This window comes from Hypanus sabinus, chromosome X1 (assembly GCF_030144855.1).
Source record: "Hypanus sabinus isolate sHypSab1 chromosome X1, sHypSab1.hap1, whole genome shotgun sequence".
Taxonomy (NCBI): domain Eukaryota; kingdom Metazoa; phylum Chordata; class Chondrichthyes; order Myliobatiformes; family Dasyatidae; genus Hypanus; species Hypanus sabinus.
The window spans coordinates 67,156,416-67,174,002 of NC_082738.1; the positions used below are offsets into that span (position 1 = coordinate 67,156,416).

At 45.3% G+C, this 17,587-nt stretch overlaps 1 long non-coding RNA gene across 1 annotated transcript; it reads left to right on the forward strand.

Moving 5' to 3' along the window:
* The first annotated feature begins 6,923 nt into the window (after nt 1-6,923).
* Nucleotides 6,924-11,166, forward strand: LOC132384516 (uncharacterized). Its single transcript, XR_009508922.1, has 2 exons — nt 6,924-7,120; nt 7,604-11,166. It is a non-coding gene; the product is annotated as an uncharacterized LOC132384516 (long non-coding RNA).
* The last annotated feature ends 6,421 nt before the right edge of the window (nt 11,167-17,587 follow it).

Sequence of the window (17,587 nt, forward strand, 5' to 3'; positions counted from 1 at the left end):
GCTGATCATCCAACTCAGAACCCTGTACCTGCTTTCCCTCCATACCCCATGATCCCTTTAGCCACAAGGGCCATATCTAATTTCCTCTTAAATATAGCCAATGAACCGGCCTCAACTGTTTCCTGTGGCCGAGAATTCCACAGATTCACCACTCTCTGTGTGAAGAAGTTTTTCCTCATCTCAGTCCTAAAAGGCTTCCCCTTTATCCTTAAACTGTGACCCCTTGTTCTGGACTTCCCCAACATCAGAAACAATCTTCCTGCATCTAGCCTGTCCAATCCCTTTAGAATTTTATACATTTCAATAAGATCCCCCCTCAATCTTCTAAATTCCAGTGAGTATAAGCCTAGTCGATCCAGTCTTTCTTCATATGAAAGTCCTGCCATCCCAGGAATCAATCTGGTGAACCTTCCCTGTACTCCCTCTATGGCAAGAATGTCTTTCCTCAGATTAGGGGACCAAAACTGCACACAATATTCTAGGTGCGGTCTCACCGAGGCCTTGGACAACTGCAGTGGAACCTCCCTGCTCCTGTACTCAAATCCTTTTGCTATGAATGCCAACATACCATTTGCCTTTTTCACCGCCTGCTGTACCTGCATGCCCACCTTCAATGACTGGTGTACAATGACACCCAGGTCTCCTTGCATCTCCCTTTTGCCTAATCGGCCACCATTCAGATAATAATCTGTTTTCCTGTTCTTGCAACCAAAGTGGATAATCTCACATTTATCCACATTAAATTGCATCTGCCATGAATTTGCCCACTCACCTAACCTATCCAAGTGACCCTGCATCCGCTTAGCATCCTCCTCACAGCTAACACCGCCGCCTAGCTTCGTGTCATCTGCAAACTTGGAGATGCTGCATTTAATTCCCTCGTCTAAATCATTAATATATATTGTAAACAACTGGGGTCCCAGCACTGAGCCTTGCGGTACCCCACTAGTCACTGCCTGCCATTCTGAAAAGGTCCTGTTTACTCCCACTCTTTGCTTCCTGTCTGCCAACCAATTCTCTATCCACATCAATACCATACCCCTAATACCGTGTGCTTTAAGTTTGCACACTAATCTCCTGTGTGGGACCTTGTCAAAAGCCTTTTGAAAATCTAAATATACCACATCCACTGGCTCTCCCCTATCCACTCTACTAGTTACATCTTCAAAAAATTCTATAAGATTCGTCAGACATGATTTTCCTTTCACAAATCCATGCTGACTTTGTCCGATGATTTCACCTCTTTCCAAATGTGCTGTTATCACATCTTTGATAACGGACTCTAGCATTTTCCCCACCACCAATGTCAGACTAACCGCTCTATAATTCCCCAGTTTCTCTCTCCCTCCTTTTTTAAAAAGTGGGGTTACATTAGCCACCCTCCAATCCTCAGGAACTAATCCAGAATCTGAGGAGTTTTGAAAAATTATCACTAATACATCCACTATTTCTTGGGCTACTTCCTTAAGGGGCGCTCTGGGTTGCAGACCATCTGGCCCTGGGGATTTATCTGCCTTTAATCCCTTCAATCTACCTAACACCACTTCCCTACTAACATGTATTTCCCTCAGTTCCCCCATCTCACTAGACCCTCGGTCCCTTACTATTTCCGGAAGATTATTTATGTCCTCCTTAGTGAAGACAGAACCAAAGTAGTTATTCAATTGGTCTGCCATGTCTTTGTTCCCTATGATCAATTCACCTGTTTCTGACTGTAAAGAACCTACATTTGTCTTGACCAATCTTTTTCTTTTCACATATCTATAAAAGATTTTACAGTCAGTTTTTATGTTCCCTGCCAACTTTCTCTCATAATCTTTTTTCCCTTTCCTAATTAAGCCCTTTGTCCTCCTCTACTGGTCTCTGAATTTCTCTCAGTCCTCAGGTGTGTCGCTTTTTTTTGCTAATTTATATGTTTCTTCTTTGGACTTGATACTATCCCTAATTTCCCTTGTCAGCCACGGGTGCACCACCTTCCCTGATTTATTCTTTTGCCAAACTGGGATGAACAATTGTTATAGTTCATCCATGCGATCTTTAAATGCTTGCCATTGCATATCCACCGTCAACCCTTTAAGTATCATTTGCCAGTCTATCTTAGCTAATTCACGTCTCATACCTTCAAAGTTATCCTTCTTTAAGATCAGAACCTTTGTTTCTGAATTAACTATGTCACTCTCCATCTTAATGCAGAATTCCACCATATTATAGTCACTCTTACCCAAGGGGCCTCACACAACAAGATTGCTAACTAACCCTTCCTCATTGCTCAATACCCAATCTAGAATGGCCTGCTCTCTAGTTGGTTCCTCGACATGTTGGTTCAGAAAACCATCCCGCATACATTCCAACAAATCCTCTTCCTCAGCACCCTTACCAATTTGGTTCACCCAATCTATATGTAGATTGGCAGGTGAAGTGGTGACATCTGATGGATAGGAGGAGAGACCTTCTTCATCAAGAACACCCACAGCCGCGATGGTCATTCTTGGAAGCTGGTCCTCATTGTGGCAACAGTTGCTGTCTCAACTTACCTGCAAATCCTTATCTGCCAGAGAGTGTGGATTAGCAGGGAACACTGGGAAGATGAATGGAGGGACTTCGAAACCCTCAGTTCCAGACTCAGATCACCCCTGTGTTCAGTACATCAGCTGAAACTACAGAAGGTCATGATTGACTCAGGCTCCCTCTGGGGTTCAAGAGCTTCCTTGGGGTGAACCAGCAGGAAGGGAAGACTGAAAGGAAATCCCGAGGAATAGGAATGAGGGCAGCTACCCAGATCCGATTTCATGATTACAGGTGCTGAAGGCGTTCAACCCTCGCCATGAGCTCCTGCCACTCAGGGGAAGTGCCACTGGGGGCCATATATCCTCCCTGGGTGTGCCACTGCGGGAACAAAGATGTCCCCCATAGGAATTTTAGGGAGAGGCTGCAGGTATGTCTAATTTGGAGAGTGAGGAGTCACATAAAGGGCCAATCGAGATCTGTGACTGCCCTCCCTCAAATTTAACCCCCCACAACAACACAGGTACCCCTGAATAGGGTGAAGTCTAAGAGAGCAGTTCCCCCAAATGAGCTGGTGCCAACAAGAGACCAGGGTCCTGGAGCTGGGTTGGTGCTACCAGAGAGAATGATGTGTGCCTTTGGTGAAGGGCACACCAACAGTAGCTGTAAACACTTGGAGGAAATCAGTCTGATTCTGGTAACGGTGGGCAGAGAAGTCTCAGAGCCAACTGGAGTCCTGCTACCAGTGTGTACCGGGGCTTACCTAATGGTGTGACCTGGGAGGTCAGTGACTGGTTGGCAAATGTCCTTAACCTGCCCCGCCCACTCTGCTCCATTGAATGGAACAATTTGGGGATCCCCTGTGACTGTGTTTGCCTCAGTGCGTGGGTGGAGACCCCAGCTGCCATTAGCCAGAATTGACCACATGGATTGGGCTCTCTGCCTTGCCAGTGCAGTAACTCTGAGCAATGTCAATATGAGCCTGGAGCTGGAGGAGGGTCAGATCCTGTTGCCAGTGCTGGGTAATGGAGGCTGGACGTGAAGGTCCAACTCAGGGGAGAACCCATATAACCATATAACAATCACAGCACGGAAACAGGCCATCTCGGCCCTCCTAGTACGTGCCGAACTCTTAATCTCACCTAGTCCCACCTACCCACAGTCAGCCCATAACCCTCCTTTCCTGTCCATATACCTATCCAATTTTACCTTAAATGACACAACTGAACTGGCCTCTACTACTTCTACAGGAAGCTCATTCCACACAGCTATCACTCTCCGAGTAAAGAAATACCCCCTCGTGTTTCCCTTAAACTTCTGCCCCCTAACTCTCAAATCATGTCCTCTCGTTTGAATCTCCCCTACTCTCAATGGAAACAGCCTATTCACGTCAACTCTATCTATCCCTCTCAAAATTTTAAATACCTCGATCAAATCCCCCCTCAACCTTCTACGCTCCAATGAATAGAGACCTAACTTGTTCAACCTTTCTCTGTAACTTAAGTGCTGAAACCCAGGTAACATCCTAGTAAATCGTCTCTGCACTCTCTCTAATTTATTGATATCTTTCCTATAATTCGGTGACCAGAACTGCACACAATATTCCAAATTTGGCCTTACCAATGCCTTGTACAATTTTAACATTACATCCCAACTTCTGTACTCACTGCTTTGATTTATAAAGGCCAGTGTTCCAAAAGCCTTCTTCACCACCCTATCTACATGAGACTCCACCTTCAGGGAACTATGCACTGTTATTCCTAGATCTCTCTGTTCCTCTGCATTCCTCAATGCCCTACCATTTACCCTGTATGTTCTACTTGGATTATTCCTGCCAAAATGTAGAACCTCACACTTCTCAGCATTAAACTCCATCTGCCAACGTTCAGCCCATTCTTCTAACCGGCATAAATCTCCCTGCAAGCTTTGAAAACCCACCTCATTATCCACAACACCTCCTACCTTAGTATCATCGGCATACTTACTAATCCAATTTACCACCCCATCATCCAGATCATTTATGTATATTACAAACAACATTGGGCCCAAAACAGATCCCTGAGGCACCCCGCTAGTCACCGGCCTCCAGCCCGATAAACAATTATCCACCACTACTTTCTGGCATCTCCCATCTAGCCACTGTTGAATCCATTTTATTACTCCAGCATTAATACCTAACGACTGAACCTTCTTAACTAACCTTCCATGTGGAACTTTGTCAAAGGCCTTGCTGAAGTCCATATAGACTATATCCACTGCCTTACCCTCGTCAACATTCCTCGTAACTTCTTCAAAAAATTTCTCCTCCTCTCTTTGCATCCCTAACAATGCATTCAAATTTATTATCCTTTTCTTTCTTCTCCTCTACATCTTCGGGCTGAGCGCATCCCTTCTCCATCACCTGCCTTTCCTCCCTCACACACTGTCTATTTACTTGCTCTACTGGTGAACTAACCTCCTCTCCCATGGTTTCCTCAAATTGATTCCCGCCCCCCCCCCCCATCTTACTAGTTTAAAGTCTGCCCTGTAACCATAGCAAACCTCCCCGCTAGGATATTCGTCCCCCCCCAGGATTCAAGTGTAACCCGTCCTTCTTGAACAGGTCACGCCTGCCCCAGAAGAGGTCCCAATGATCCAGAAACTTGAATCCCTGCCCCCTGCTCCAAACCCACAGCCACGCATTCATCCTCCACCTAATTCTATTCCTACTCTCACTGTCGTGTGCCTTGCAGAAATCCATATACACTACATCTACTGCTCTACCTTCATCAACATGTTTGGTCAATACTCAGAAAATCCAATCAGGCTTGTAAGGCACGACCTGCTTTTGACAAAGCCATGCTGACTATTCTTAATCATATTATGCCTCTCCAAGTGTTCATAAATCTTGCCTCTCAGGATCTTTTCCATCAACTTACCAACCACTGAAGTAAGACTCACTGGTGTATAATTTCTTGGGCTATCTCTACTCCCTTTCTTGAATAAGGGATCAACATCTGCAACCCTCCAATCCGCCGGAATCTCCTCCGTCCCCATTGATAATGTAAAGATCATTGCTAGAGGCTCAGCAATCTCCTCCCTCGCCTTCCATAGTAGCCTAGGGTACATCTCGTCCGAACCCAGAGCCTTATCAAACTTGATGCTTTCCAAAAGCTCCAGCACATCCTCTTTCTTAATGTCAAAATGTTCAAACTTTTCTATCCGCTGTAAGTCAACCCTACAATCGCCAAGATCCTCTTCCGTCGTAAATACTGAAGCAAAGTATTCATAAAGTACCTCAGCTACTCCTGTTTCCATACACACTTTTCCATTGTCACACTTGATTGGTCCTATTCTCTCAAGTCTGATCCTCTTCTTCACAGACTTGTAGAATGCCTTCGGGTTATCTTTAATCCTGCTCGCCAAGGCCTTCTCATGGCCCCGACTGGCTCTCCTCATTTCATAGCTTTTGCTTCCGCTTTATGCAAAGGCACCACATTCACATCCTTAATGTTAATTAATTGCTTGGCGAGAAGGTCTGGCACCTTGTTTCCTTCAACCCCAACATGGGCACAGAGCATGGAAGAACATAGCAACACACACAAAATGCTGGTGGAACGCAGTGGGCCAGGCAGCACCGAGAGGGAGAAGCACTGTCGACGTTTCGGGTCGAGACCCTTCGTCAGGACTAACTGAAAGGAAAGATAGTAAGAGATTTGAAATTAGGAGGTGGAGGGGAAAATGCGAAATGATAGGAGAAGACCGGAGGGGGTGGGATGAAGCTGAGAGCCAGAAAGGTGATTGGCAAAGGGGATACAGAGCTGGAGAAAGGAATGGATCATGGGACAGGAGGAGTAGGGAAAAAGAAAGGGCAGCACCAGAGGGAGACGGATAACAGGCAGAGTGATGGGCAGAAAGAGAGAAAAAAAGGAGGGGGGAAAACCAAATATATCAGGGATGGGGTAAGATGGGGAGGAGGGGCATTAACGGAAGTTAGAGAAGTCAATGTTCATGCCATCAGTTTGGAGGCTACCCAGCTGGTATATAAGGTATTGTTCCAAAGGAGAAATTATTGAGGGTAAGAACTAATTCCACTAGACGGAGGAGAGTGGTGGTAGAGGGGAACTGGTTAGGTCTGGAATCCAAAAAGAAGCGGAGAGCTTTGAGACCTTCCTGGTGGGGGTTGGACGTCCATGGTGAAAATAAGGCGGTGGGGGCCAGGGAACTTGAAATCATTGGAAAAATTCAAAGCGTGATAAGTGTCACGCTCTCAGCTTCTTTTTGGATTCCAGACCTAACCAATTCCCCAATGGGGGCAATGTTCCTTTTAGAAAAAAACAAACAAGTCTTTGCAATGGAAAATTTAAGCCCCCACTGATGTCCCCATTTCACTACTTCAGTAACAGCTGCTTGCACTTTCCTAACTATATAATTGATATTCCTACCTCTCTTCCACACTGCACCATCATCACCATTTCACGCCGTTATTTCCAAAGGCCCCGCTCGTTTGTTTAAATCTCGCGATATCTCAATCCCGCCGAAAGGCTCCTCTCGCGCCCGGTCGCCTCCTCAGTAACGGCTCCCCGGCTGGCCCGGGTTCCCGTCTCCGTCCATCGGCCTCTCCTCGGGACACCAGGTGGGGGTCTGATTCTGTTTGTCGACACACATTTTCTTTCATTGCAAAGCCACGTCCGCTCGATCTCGGGGCGCTCCTTCTCTGCGTGAATGGGAAGCGGGGGACAGCGTTATCTGGGAGAGAGGACGAGGATATGATCAATCCTGAGGTGAAGAGGGGGAAGGAGGATCGGGATGGGACAGGTCGGAAAGAGTGGGGAGGGCTGAGGGTGGAGGGGGAGGAGAAACATGGGGGGTGGGGAGGGAGGGAGCAGGAGGCACGGTGAGGATGGGACAGTTTGAGGGTGGGGGAATTGGGGAGGAAGGGTGCATGGGGGAGGTGGATTGATGGTGAGGGATTCATTGAGGATGGGACAGCGTGGAGGGATGGTGCTGCAGACATGTTACTCACTCACCAGTCCGTGAGACCTTATTGTTTAATACAGAAGAGCTCATTCCCTTCTTCCTTTCCCATTTCTACCCTTTCCTCTAAAAACACATACAGAGTCACTCGGAATCGGAGGACACTTTGAACGAGTCTGGAACGAAGCTGTGCCCATGAACTTGGTCCAATCCTGGAGTCTGACCCTTCACTTCTCGTTCCATGTCAGACGTAAAACAACACCCCTCTTCCTTCTGTTGAACCAATCTCCTTTGACCTGGACCCATGGGACCCTCTGGACATTGTGGCCTTGGGCTGGCACTCCCTCAGCAGTTTCCTTGACGCCTCCACTCCTCTGCTAAAGAAGAAGTTGGCGCAGCACTCGAGATCAGACCAACTGGCTGTCTGGGACTGGGGTGGAAGAAGTCTGTGCTGTCAGCTGACATTCAGAACCTTTCAGGGGTGGTGGAGGGGAATGGCTGAGTGGCCAACATATTTAATTACATCCCTGCTTGAGTCTTCTGCTCCAAAAGGACTGGGTTTTGCCTCCCCCCTCCCCCCGCCCCATCATTTCTGGCGCTCTCTTCCACTGGAGGGGAGGTGCCGAGGACGAGCAATGTCCTGGGTCTGGATGGGGATTAGCAGGCATCTGCAGCAGCAGTTTGCCAGACGACAGGAGGGTGATGTTGGCACTGCAGACGTGATGTTTGACTCTGAAAATCCAGGTGATTTATTCCCCTGATGCTTCACCTCTGGGCGGTGACCAATCTGTCACAAATGCAGCAGGACAGGGAACCTTGTGGAAAGTGATTGCAAAGCAGACCTCTCCAATGACCAGTTGCCATGACCGTGCAGGGCTGGTGTAAGCCTGATAGCTGACTGCAGAGATTGCAAGATGCTGATTTGATGTGGAAGTGAGTCCATTGGCCATCGTGCTGAGGGCGAGGACGAGGGTGGCAGTGTTCGGAAACTGGGACTGCATCAGCACCAATGTTGTCCTTACCAACTGCACCTGACTGCATTAAGGTTCAGGGTACATTTATTGTCAAAGTATGTATGCAGTATACAACTCAGATTCATCATTAACACCACTATTCTCCTGCATCAGGACGTGGACGAAACAACCGGCCAACGACAGGCCAAAGGTAGTGGTGAGCACAGTCACAGAATGATGCCATGCCAGGGACACTCTCACATTCAGGCAAGGGCAGACAGAGATTGACAGTGTTTCATAGGTGCTTGGTGGCTCAATGGGAGAGGGGTTAGAAAGTCCAAAGAAAAATAAATCTTCCAGAATTCCCATATTGGCAGGAGGCTGTGGTGTAGATCTAACCCATGGGATATGGAGATGGGAACTGTGCATGGCACTCCCTCTGTGGGTCTGACCTTGTGATATGGAGACAGAAAAGTGCATGGTGAGTTTTTCCATTTTCGCTGAATGCCTATGGAGGTTCAGAGATTTCTGCCGAGTGGTGCCCCAAAGGGAATGGTTTGCACAATCGGAGCAGAATCTTGCCTTGTGGATTCTGTTGAAGACAGGCGAGGGCTGACAGCAATTGGCATGGCATCATGATTCACTGTTTGCTGGTATTCTAGAGTGTGTCTTAGGTCAGAATGTTTAGAACAAGTTATTCAATTTCCCACACATGCACTGTGCTCACAGTGTTCCTGAAGTACTGACTGGGGATTATGGAGGTGGGAACTGTGCAGGCGGACCCAGTCGGGCTGACCCAGAGGATATGGAAATTGGAATCACAGACAGTTCTGCCGGTGTGAGTCTGAAACAGCTCTTTCCAGACTTAAGCCATGTTTGACAGTCCCACTGCCAAACCCTCAGTACCTGTAACTGATGTTCCAGGGGCATCCAGCAGGGAAGAAGGGCTTGTCTTGCTTCCTGTGATATATGATTCCTTGCCCGACTGTATGTCTTGTGCAGATGGGCAGCCACTCTTGCAACAGGACTGAGAACCCTGTGGAAAGACATTTCAGAGCTCCGGAAATATTGCACTCTGCTCCTTTCCAGATTTAATCCATGTCTGGCAGTCCCACTGTTTAAGATCCAATCAAAGTTTTCAATCAGGAGACAAAGGCTGTCTGGGTTCCCACTGTATGAGATTCCTTGTCTTGCTGCTCATCCATCAGAGTTGTAGATGGACTGTCACAGCTGCAACATGACATGGAACGCAGTGGAAAGAGATTGTGAATTTCCTGAAACTCTACTTTGTGCTGGGCTGTTGTCCTGGTGTGGTGTGACCCAAGGAAATGAGGTCCAGAACCGTGACTGATGTGGTCAGAAACAGAGATTTGCCATCAGTTGGACAGCTGGCATTGTCCCAAGTCTCACAGCAGAAGTTAAAACAAATAATATACAAAGGCAGTATCAAGAGCAATAAAGACAGATTGGTTTTAAGAAGTTGCTGCCCATTGATTGAAGGAGGCTGACCTCGAGAGTGCATGATGGCTTTGATCACATGTACCTAATACACAAACAAAACACCACAGTCTTATCGGAGAGGACTGCATGTCCGATGTCCAGTTCCAGAGGGGGAGCGGGGCAGTGTGTTCAGTGTCTGCTCCCAGAGGGGGGAGAGGATGATGTGGCTGACAGCCAGTGTCGGGAGAGAGAGAGGAGGATGCACCGACATTGCCATCATTTACCATTTACTTCTGCCCCTCAGCCCCTCACTGCAGGCCTAGCTGAAGAATTATACTGCAACACCCATGTGTATTCATCCACCTCCCAGGGGAATTTGCTGTAAACTCGCCTCACCCTCCCAGCCCTCTGACATTCCCCTGTAAAACCCCACCCACTCCTCTCACTGGTTCTCTCATCTTCCCTCTATTATCTGGCAGGCAGTTGCCAGTGTAACAAGAGATGTGTTTGGTTCCTGTTGGATACAGTAATTTCTGAAGTAGGCTGCTCTTTGGCAATGACTTAAAGGTGCAGACAGAGAGAGGCTGTGCTATGATCCTGTCTCTCTGGGCTCACTCCAGAAAAGTCAGTCTTGCACTTCGCCTCATTGCCTGATGCCAGGGTATGGCAGTTGTGTGACTCACAGGGGTAGATGTCTTGGTGCGGGAGAGGAGGCTTGTTAGGGACAGGGAAGGAAGTGAATGAGGGGACCCAACACCTCTCAACATCCCCTCTTAAAATATGAGTTGGACCTTCCTTTTGCTGCCTGACAGCAGCCTGCATTCCTCCTTATCTTCTCCAGCCCTCCCGGTACAGGACAAGGCATGTCATTCTCTCTTCTCCCCACCTCTCTTCAAGTAGAAAATAAAAAATCCTGATAACACACATACTAGGCTCAAGACAGCTACTACATTATTATAACACTTATGGTAAGATGGAGGACGTCACAATTGTTGTGGCCCTTGCACCTTATTGCATGTTGAAATAATCAGTATGGCTGGTATGCAAATCATTGAGTTTCACTACAGTCTGTGGTTTATGCTCTCTGGCTTGAGCTCTGCAGTCTGTGCATTACATGTAACAATAGTAAACCATTTTATGTGGAAATTGTGCAAGTAGAAGGCAGTTAATAAGTTCATCACAACATCATGGGCTGAGTAGCCTGTTCCTGCACTGAAGAGTGTTCTGTAATTTGTTATATTTACTTGTGAATGCTGCATTTCTGATGCTATGTGCCTGTGATGCTGATGCAAGTAATAAATGGATTCAACAAGTTGTTTGTCATGCCAGGTCTCTTCCTCTGCAGTCACTCTGTCTGAAGTTTCTGGGTGTGAGGGGTGGGGCTGGATGGGCAGGGAGGTGAGAATGATTGATAAGGAGGTGAAAAGTGAGTGGTACTGGCAAATGATAGACAAGTGGAAAGAAATGGCAGGTTGTAGGTCAAATAGGTGGAGAAGGATGACTGTATTAATGATAATTGATTGGTTTTGGAGGATTTGAGAATATTATCAACAGGGTGGGAGTGGATTTGGTGAGTGGCAAACAGGTGCATCAGAAGGGGAGGGTTTTATACATTGTAATGAAAGGAAGGGGTGGGACCCAGGATTGATTGATAAGGGGAAGAGAAAAGCCTGGGGTTTGTCACGAATGTGCAGAATGAGGGGTGGGGTGTATTATTGATTGATAGGATGAGGGGTATGGCTTGGTGTTAACCCAAAAAGTGTGAGTTGAGCGGACATATCTTCAACTGACAAGTAGATGACGAGGGCTGCACCATAATGCATAGGAGCTGAATTAGGCAATTTGGCCCATCAACACTGCTCCACCATTCCATCATGGCTGATTTATTATCCCTCTGAATCCCATTCTCCTGCCTTCTCCCCATAAACTTTAACTGGCCAAGAACATAACAGACTCTGCTTTAAGTATACTCAAAGACTTGTTCTCCACAGTGGTCCATGGCAATGAATTCCAGATTCACCACCCTCTGGCAAAAGAAATTCCTCCTCATTTCTGTTCTTCTGTTCTGAGGCTGTGATTTCTGGTTCTAGATTCACCCACCACAGGAAACATCCACTCCATCTTAGCCTTTCAATTTTTGATAGTTTCAATGAGATCTACCTCATTCTTCTGCACTCCAGCAAGTACAGGCCCAGAGCCATCATATGTTTACACTTTCATTCCTGGAATCATTCTCATGAACCTCCTCTGGACCATCTCCAATGCCATCACATCTTTTCATAGATAAGGGGCTGAAAACTGTTCACAATACTCCCAAGTATGATCTGACTAATACCTTATAAAGCCTCAGCTCTTTTATTCTAGTCCTCTCAAAATGATTGCAAACATTGCATTTACCTTCCTTGCCAGTGATTCAACCTGCAAGTTAATCTTCAGGGAATCCTGCACAAGGACTCCCAAGTCCCTTTGCACCTCTGATTTTTCAATTTTCTCCCCTTTTAGAAATAGTCTACACATTTGTTCCTTCAACCAAAGCTCATGACCATACACTTCACTATGCTATATTCCATCTGCCACTTCTTTCCCTATCTCCCAATCTGTCCAAGTCCTCCACAGACTCCCTGCTTTCTTAATACCACCTGCCCCTCAACCTATCTTTGTATATCTGCAAACCTGTCCACAAAGCCATCAATCCAGTCATTCAAGATATAATGTAAAATAAGCGTTCCAATACTGACTCCAAACAGAATAAACCCCCTTTATTCATGATCTTTGCCTCCTGCTAGTCAGCCATTCTTCTATCCATGTTGGTATCTCTCCTGTAATATGGGCTCTTGTTAAGCAGCTTCGTGTGAGGTGCCTTGTCAACGTCCTTCTGAAAATCCAAGTAAACAACATCCACTGACTCTCCTTTAAGCAACATTTCCACTTAAAGAAACCAAGTTGACTTTGGCCTAATTTATCATGAACTTCCAAGAACCCCAAAACCTTGTCCTTAATAATGGACTCCCAATATCTTCCACTGAAGTCAGGATTACTAGCTATAATCTACATTTTTCTTCCTTCCTCTGTTAAAGAGTGGAGTGACATTTGCAATTTTCCAGTCTTCCAACCATTCCAGAGTCTAGTGATTCTTTAAGATCATCACTAATGCCCGCCTAATCTCTTCAGCTACCTCTTTCAGACCCCTGGGGTGTAATTAATGTGTGGCTGAAGACTTTCTGGAAGAAGTGTTTGGTGTGTTTGAATGATCGTAGAAATACAAGGATAAATCTCTTTAATAACACTGTTTCTTATACAGACCTTACACTGGTACCTGAGGATCTCACAAGTGTGTGCAACTTCCTGGAAAATAACAGTCATTATCCCTCTATTGACATCTGGTAAGGATCAAATCAGATCCTTCCAGTTAGAAACGAGAAAATCTGCAGATGCTGGAAATCCAACCAACGCACACAAAATGCTGGAGGACCTCAGCAGCCAAGCAGTATCTATGGAAAATAGTACAGTCAACATTTCAGGCTGAGACCCTTCAGCAGCCTTCCAATTATAGACACAATTTTCTAATTTCACATGCATGTAATATAATGGAATGAATTACTTACTTATTTTGAGGAGAATAGTGGAAATTAGCTGTATACCAGTCTGGGTTTTGTTTATGGAGAACGGCCAGGGACGGTGTTAAATTTGGAATCTGATATTCGTAAGGCCCAAGTTAATAAAGTACCAGTGATAGCAATATTCATTGATGCAGAGAAAGTTTATCATATGTTATGTACACAAGGGTTGTTACCTACAAGGGGTGATTGATAAGTTTGTGACCTAAGGTGGAAGGAGTCAATCTTAGAAAACCTAGTACATTTATTTTTCAACATTGACACACTTAGTCCTGCGGTCGTGGAGCATACGGACCTTGGATCTCCAGAAAGTGTCCACAGATGGGTGATTGATAAGTTTGTGGCCTAAGCCAGAAGGACATGAGTTCTACAGCTCTCGTTGCATGCACATACAGGTCAACTCTTTGAGCGATTATGCAGAAAGTTTGTGGTTAATAACTCATTCTCTTCTACCTTAGGCCACAAACTTGTCAAACATCCCCCCCACACACACTGGAAAAGACAGAAGCAGGTGGTAGAATGTCGAATTTGATTCAAAATTTTTTATTTGATAGGAAGATACAAGTTAGGTTTGGAACACATTCCCTAAGCAATATGAGGTAGAGAATCAGACTCCATAGGGGACTCTGTTTAGTCCACTACTTTTTAATATTATGATTAATGATATTTTCTTAAATGATGGCTCAGATATTTCCACACCATAATATGCTGTCAATGGTGCAGTGTGGAAGAGAGGTAGGAATATAAATTACATAGTTTGAAAAATGTAGGCAGCTACAAATGAAGAAGAGGAATGGGGGATGTCAGTGGGGGTTAAAATTTTGTGTTGCGAAGACCTGCATTAATTTTTCCCTAAAAGGAACATGACACGCACAATTGATCTCAATTTATGTACATGGTAAATTTCACAAACTAGTCAGTGATAAAATTTCTTGGTATGTGGATGGACACAAGGCTGGCATGGAAGGTACATGTGAATAAAATTCTAAAGATGTGTAAATAATGTCCTTAATGTACTCGGGTGCATAGTTGGGTGTGATGAGGAAGTGAATAGGAGGTCACTTTAACAAATGTATATTGCTTTAATCACATCTGTCTTTGATTATGGGTATACTGCTTATGGGTCAGCCTCACCAGCAGTCTTAAAGCCCCCGAGATAAAGTTCAAACTCAGTTATGTTATGGTGCTGTTAAATCATCTCCAATTTCCGCATTACTGGTGGAAATGGGTGAGATTGGCTCAAAAGATCCAGTGACAAGTTGTTCAAGTGCTTCTGTTTATGTTCTGAAATTTCAGGTGATTATTGAGAAAAGATTATCACGCAAATATCAGTATTGATGTCTGAGATGGTTGCTATCATTTTAACCTTGGATTGGTCGAAGAAGTATGTCCTGATTTTGAACTTCTCTGCTCTAATATGTTCACAGTTTTGACATCTATTAGAATACGTATTTTACTTTAAAGGCCAGACATTCTTCTTGAGACTGGACAGCATCTGTTGAGACTGCAGAGTCTTGGCTTGAGTATTACATTTCTTATGGGTCCCTGCCCTTGTTGTGGTTGAAGGAAAACGAGGTGGCAGACATTCTAGCCAAGCAGTCACTTTAAGTTAAGCATGTAAATGTAGTGGTGCCTTTGCTTAAAGGAGAGGTAAAAGTCATAATTGAAAGTCTGTTTGATCACTGCAGCAATAAAATTGGGAAAAGGAAAAAGAGGGTTGCATTTGTATAAAGTTGAATGGATGGTAGGAACTCAACTTTGAGATGGTTATAAAAGAAGGGAAGAAGTTATACTAAAATATTTACTATTCTGCCCTTTGGGCAATTCGTTTGTGTTTTTATAGCGTGATTAAGCCCATTCAGCTTTTATTTTGAAATGTCAGTTTCAGGTTTGTTTTCAGTCTGGAACCCCTTTTTACCAGGTGTCTCCAGAGGTGTGGCTCATTAGCCCCTCACTAACAGCCACCCGACTCAGCGGTGGAAAAAACCACGTTTGTCAGACTCTGTACATCCAGGGTCGATATGACTTGGGTCCCAGCAAACCCGGGAAGTTGGGATGTTTCACACATCCGAACCCGGATCTGTGTGAATACTGTGTTAGTACTGCTCCCATGCAGTTGCCCATTGGCAAGAAATAACAGACCGTACACTTACAATTAGAAAGTATATTTATGAATGTTAATGTAACCAAACCATTATAAAGAAGAATGAAGAAAAGGAAAAAAAACTAAAGGACTCATCATAATTGAAACAGTCAGATGTGCACAAGGTTGGAGCTCAAATCTTCCAAAAGCTGATGTGTCCGAAGTACCCAAAACGCCAGCTCCTATTACCTGTTCACCAGTATAATTTCCCCTCTTGGAACCCTTCAAATTGCACATTCCCATTTGATTGAATCCTATGGCCAATTCTCTCAAGCTTCTCTCTCTATCTCGCACCAAATAGTGTTCGACCCACCAAAATGCCCGTTACCAAAAATGTCTCCACCCAGTGTTTTCTAGAACCTTCTCACAATTCCATCATTCTGATTGGATAACACTACATTCCTAAGCATGAACAGCACGACCCCTTACCTTTAACGGTAACCCAAACACTATCAGCAGAACATACTGTTTCTACAGAACACCATTGAATGAAATTCCCGACAACATGAGCAATAAAATCTCAACCAGGGTGCTACATTCTGCCCCCCACCAGAAATAGTCATGTCCTCATGACATTGAAATTTACCAACCCATTAATAATAACAGTTTTCACAAGAATTTTGTGATGTCATGACCTCCAATCCTTGTGACTTATCTCACAAGGGGCATAGAAACAACAGTCAGTTCCCACATTGTGTCATAGGCCAGCCTATCTGGGGAGTTTCCTGACTCTTTGAGACCTCATTATCCCACCTTCTGCTTCTTCAGTTTCAGCGACTCCTTGGGATCTTCCCTGTCTACTTGCAGATGCCTCCCCCTATCCATTACTCTTGCTTTCTGGCAACTCAGGTCCCCCTGCCACTTGACTGAGCTCAGCTTCATCCCCAATTACATTGGAGCCCAGCCTCCCTTCATTGTCCAGCTGCAGGTCTGTCTGTCCACTGCTAGTTTCCCCCACTACATCCGAGTCAGCGGGGATAGGTTCAGGAACCTCTTCATCAATTATTGGGGAATTTGCATAAACCTGTTTCCTCATCCTGTAGTTCTGTACAGTATTCAATAGTTAGGTCCCTTTTAGGTCTCTCCACTGATTGTCTTTTGGTTCTCTCACTTCGGCACAGAGTCCTCCTACTAGGTATAGAGTCCATGTCAGGCGCTGGGTCAACATGTACCTCCTGTCCTAGAAGTAAAAGGAGGTTCAGATGGAGAATTCTGTCAGGCCCATTCTCATCTTTTGGCTTCACCCGGAAAACTGGCACATTTGGCAACTGACACTCCACTACATAAGATGTGGCCACCCAGCTGTCAGCCAACTTATGCTTCTCTGGTGGCCCCAAATTCCTTATTAGAACTCTGTCTCCAGGCATCAGTTGGGACAACCTCATCTTTTGATCATATCTCCACTTGTTTCCTTGATCCTGCTTGGTAGCAGAGACTTCTGATTGTTCGTAAGCCTTTTGCAATTCCTTCCTCATGTCAGACACGTCGTTAAGATAGGACTTCCCCGCCAGTCCCAAAACGGAGTTCTTCAGGCAATCTTGTTTTGCATCCAAACATCAAATAATAAGGTGACTATCCAGTAGCTTCAGTCTGTGTATAGTTGTAGCAATGGACCAGATGCCCAATATGCTGACTCCATTTGTTCTTCTTACTGATATCCAGGGTTCTGAGCATGTCCAGTTGAACCTCTTAAGCTGGGCATCTCCCTGAGGGTGTTAAGGCATAGTCCTTGACTCCTCGTTACTGGCAAGCATGCCCAGTAACTCACGTATGAGCCTACTCTCGAAATCCCTTCCTTGAGCGCTGTGTATCCATCCTGGAAGGCCATAATGAATGAGATGCTTTTCCCACGATGGACACTCTCTGATCCTTTGAAGGGAAGGCTTGAGTATATCTGGTGTCGTGATCAGTAATAACCAAGACATTCACTCTATGGAGAGGAAATCCACATATACTAGATCAAGTGGCCCTGA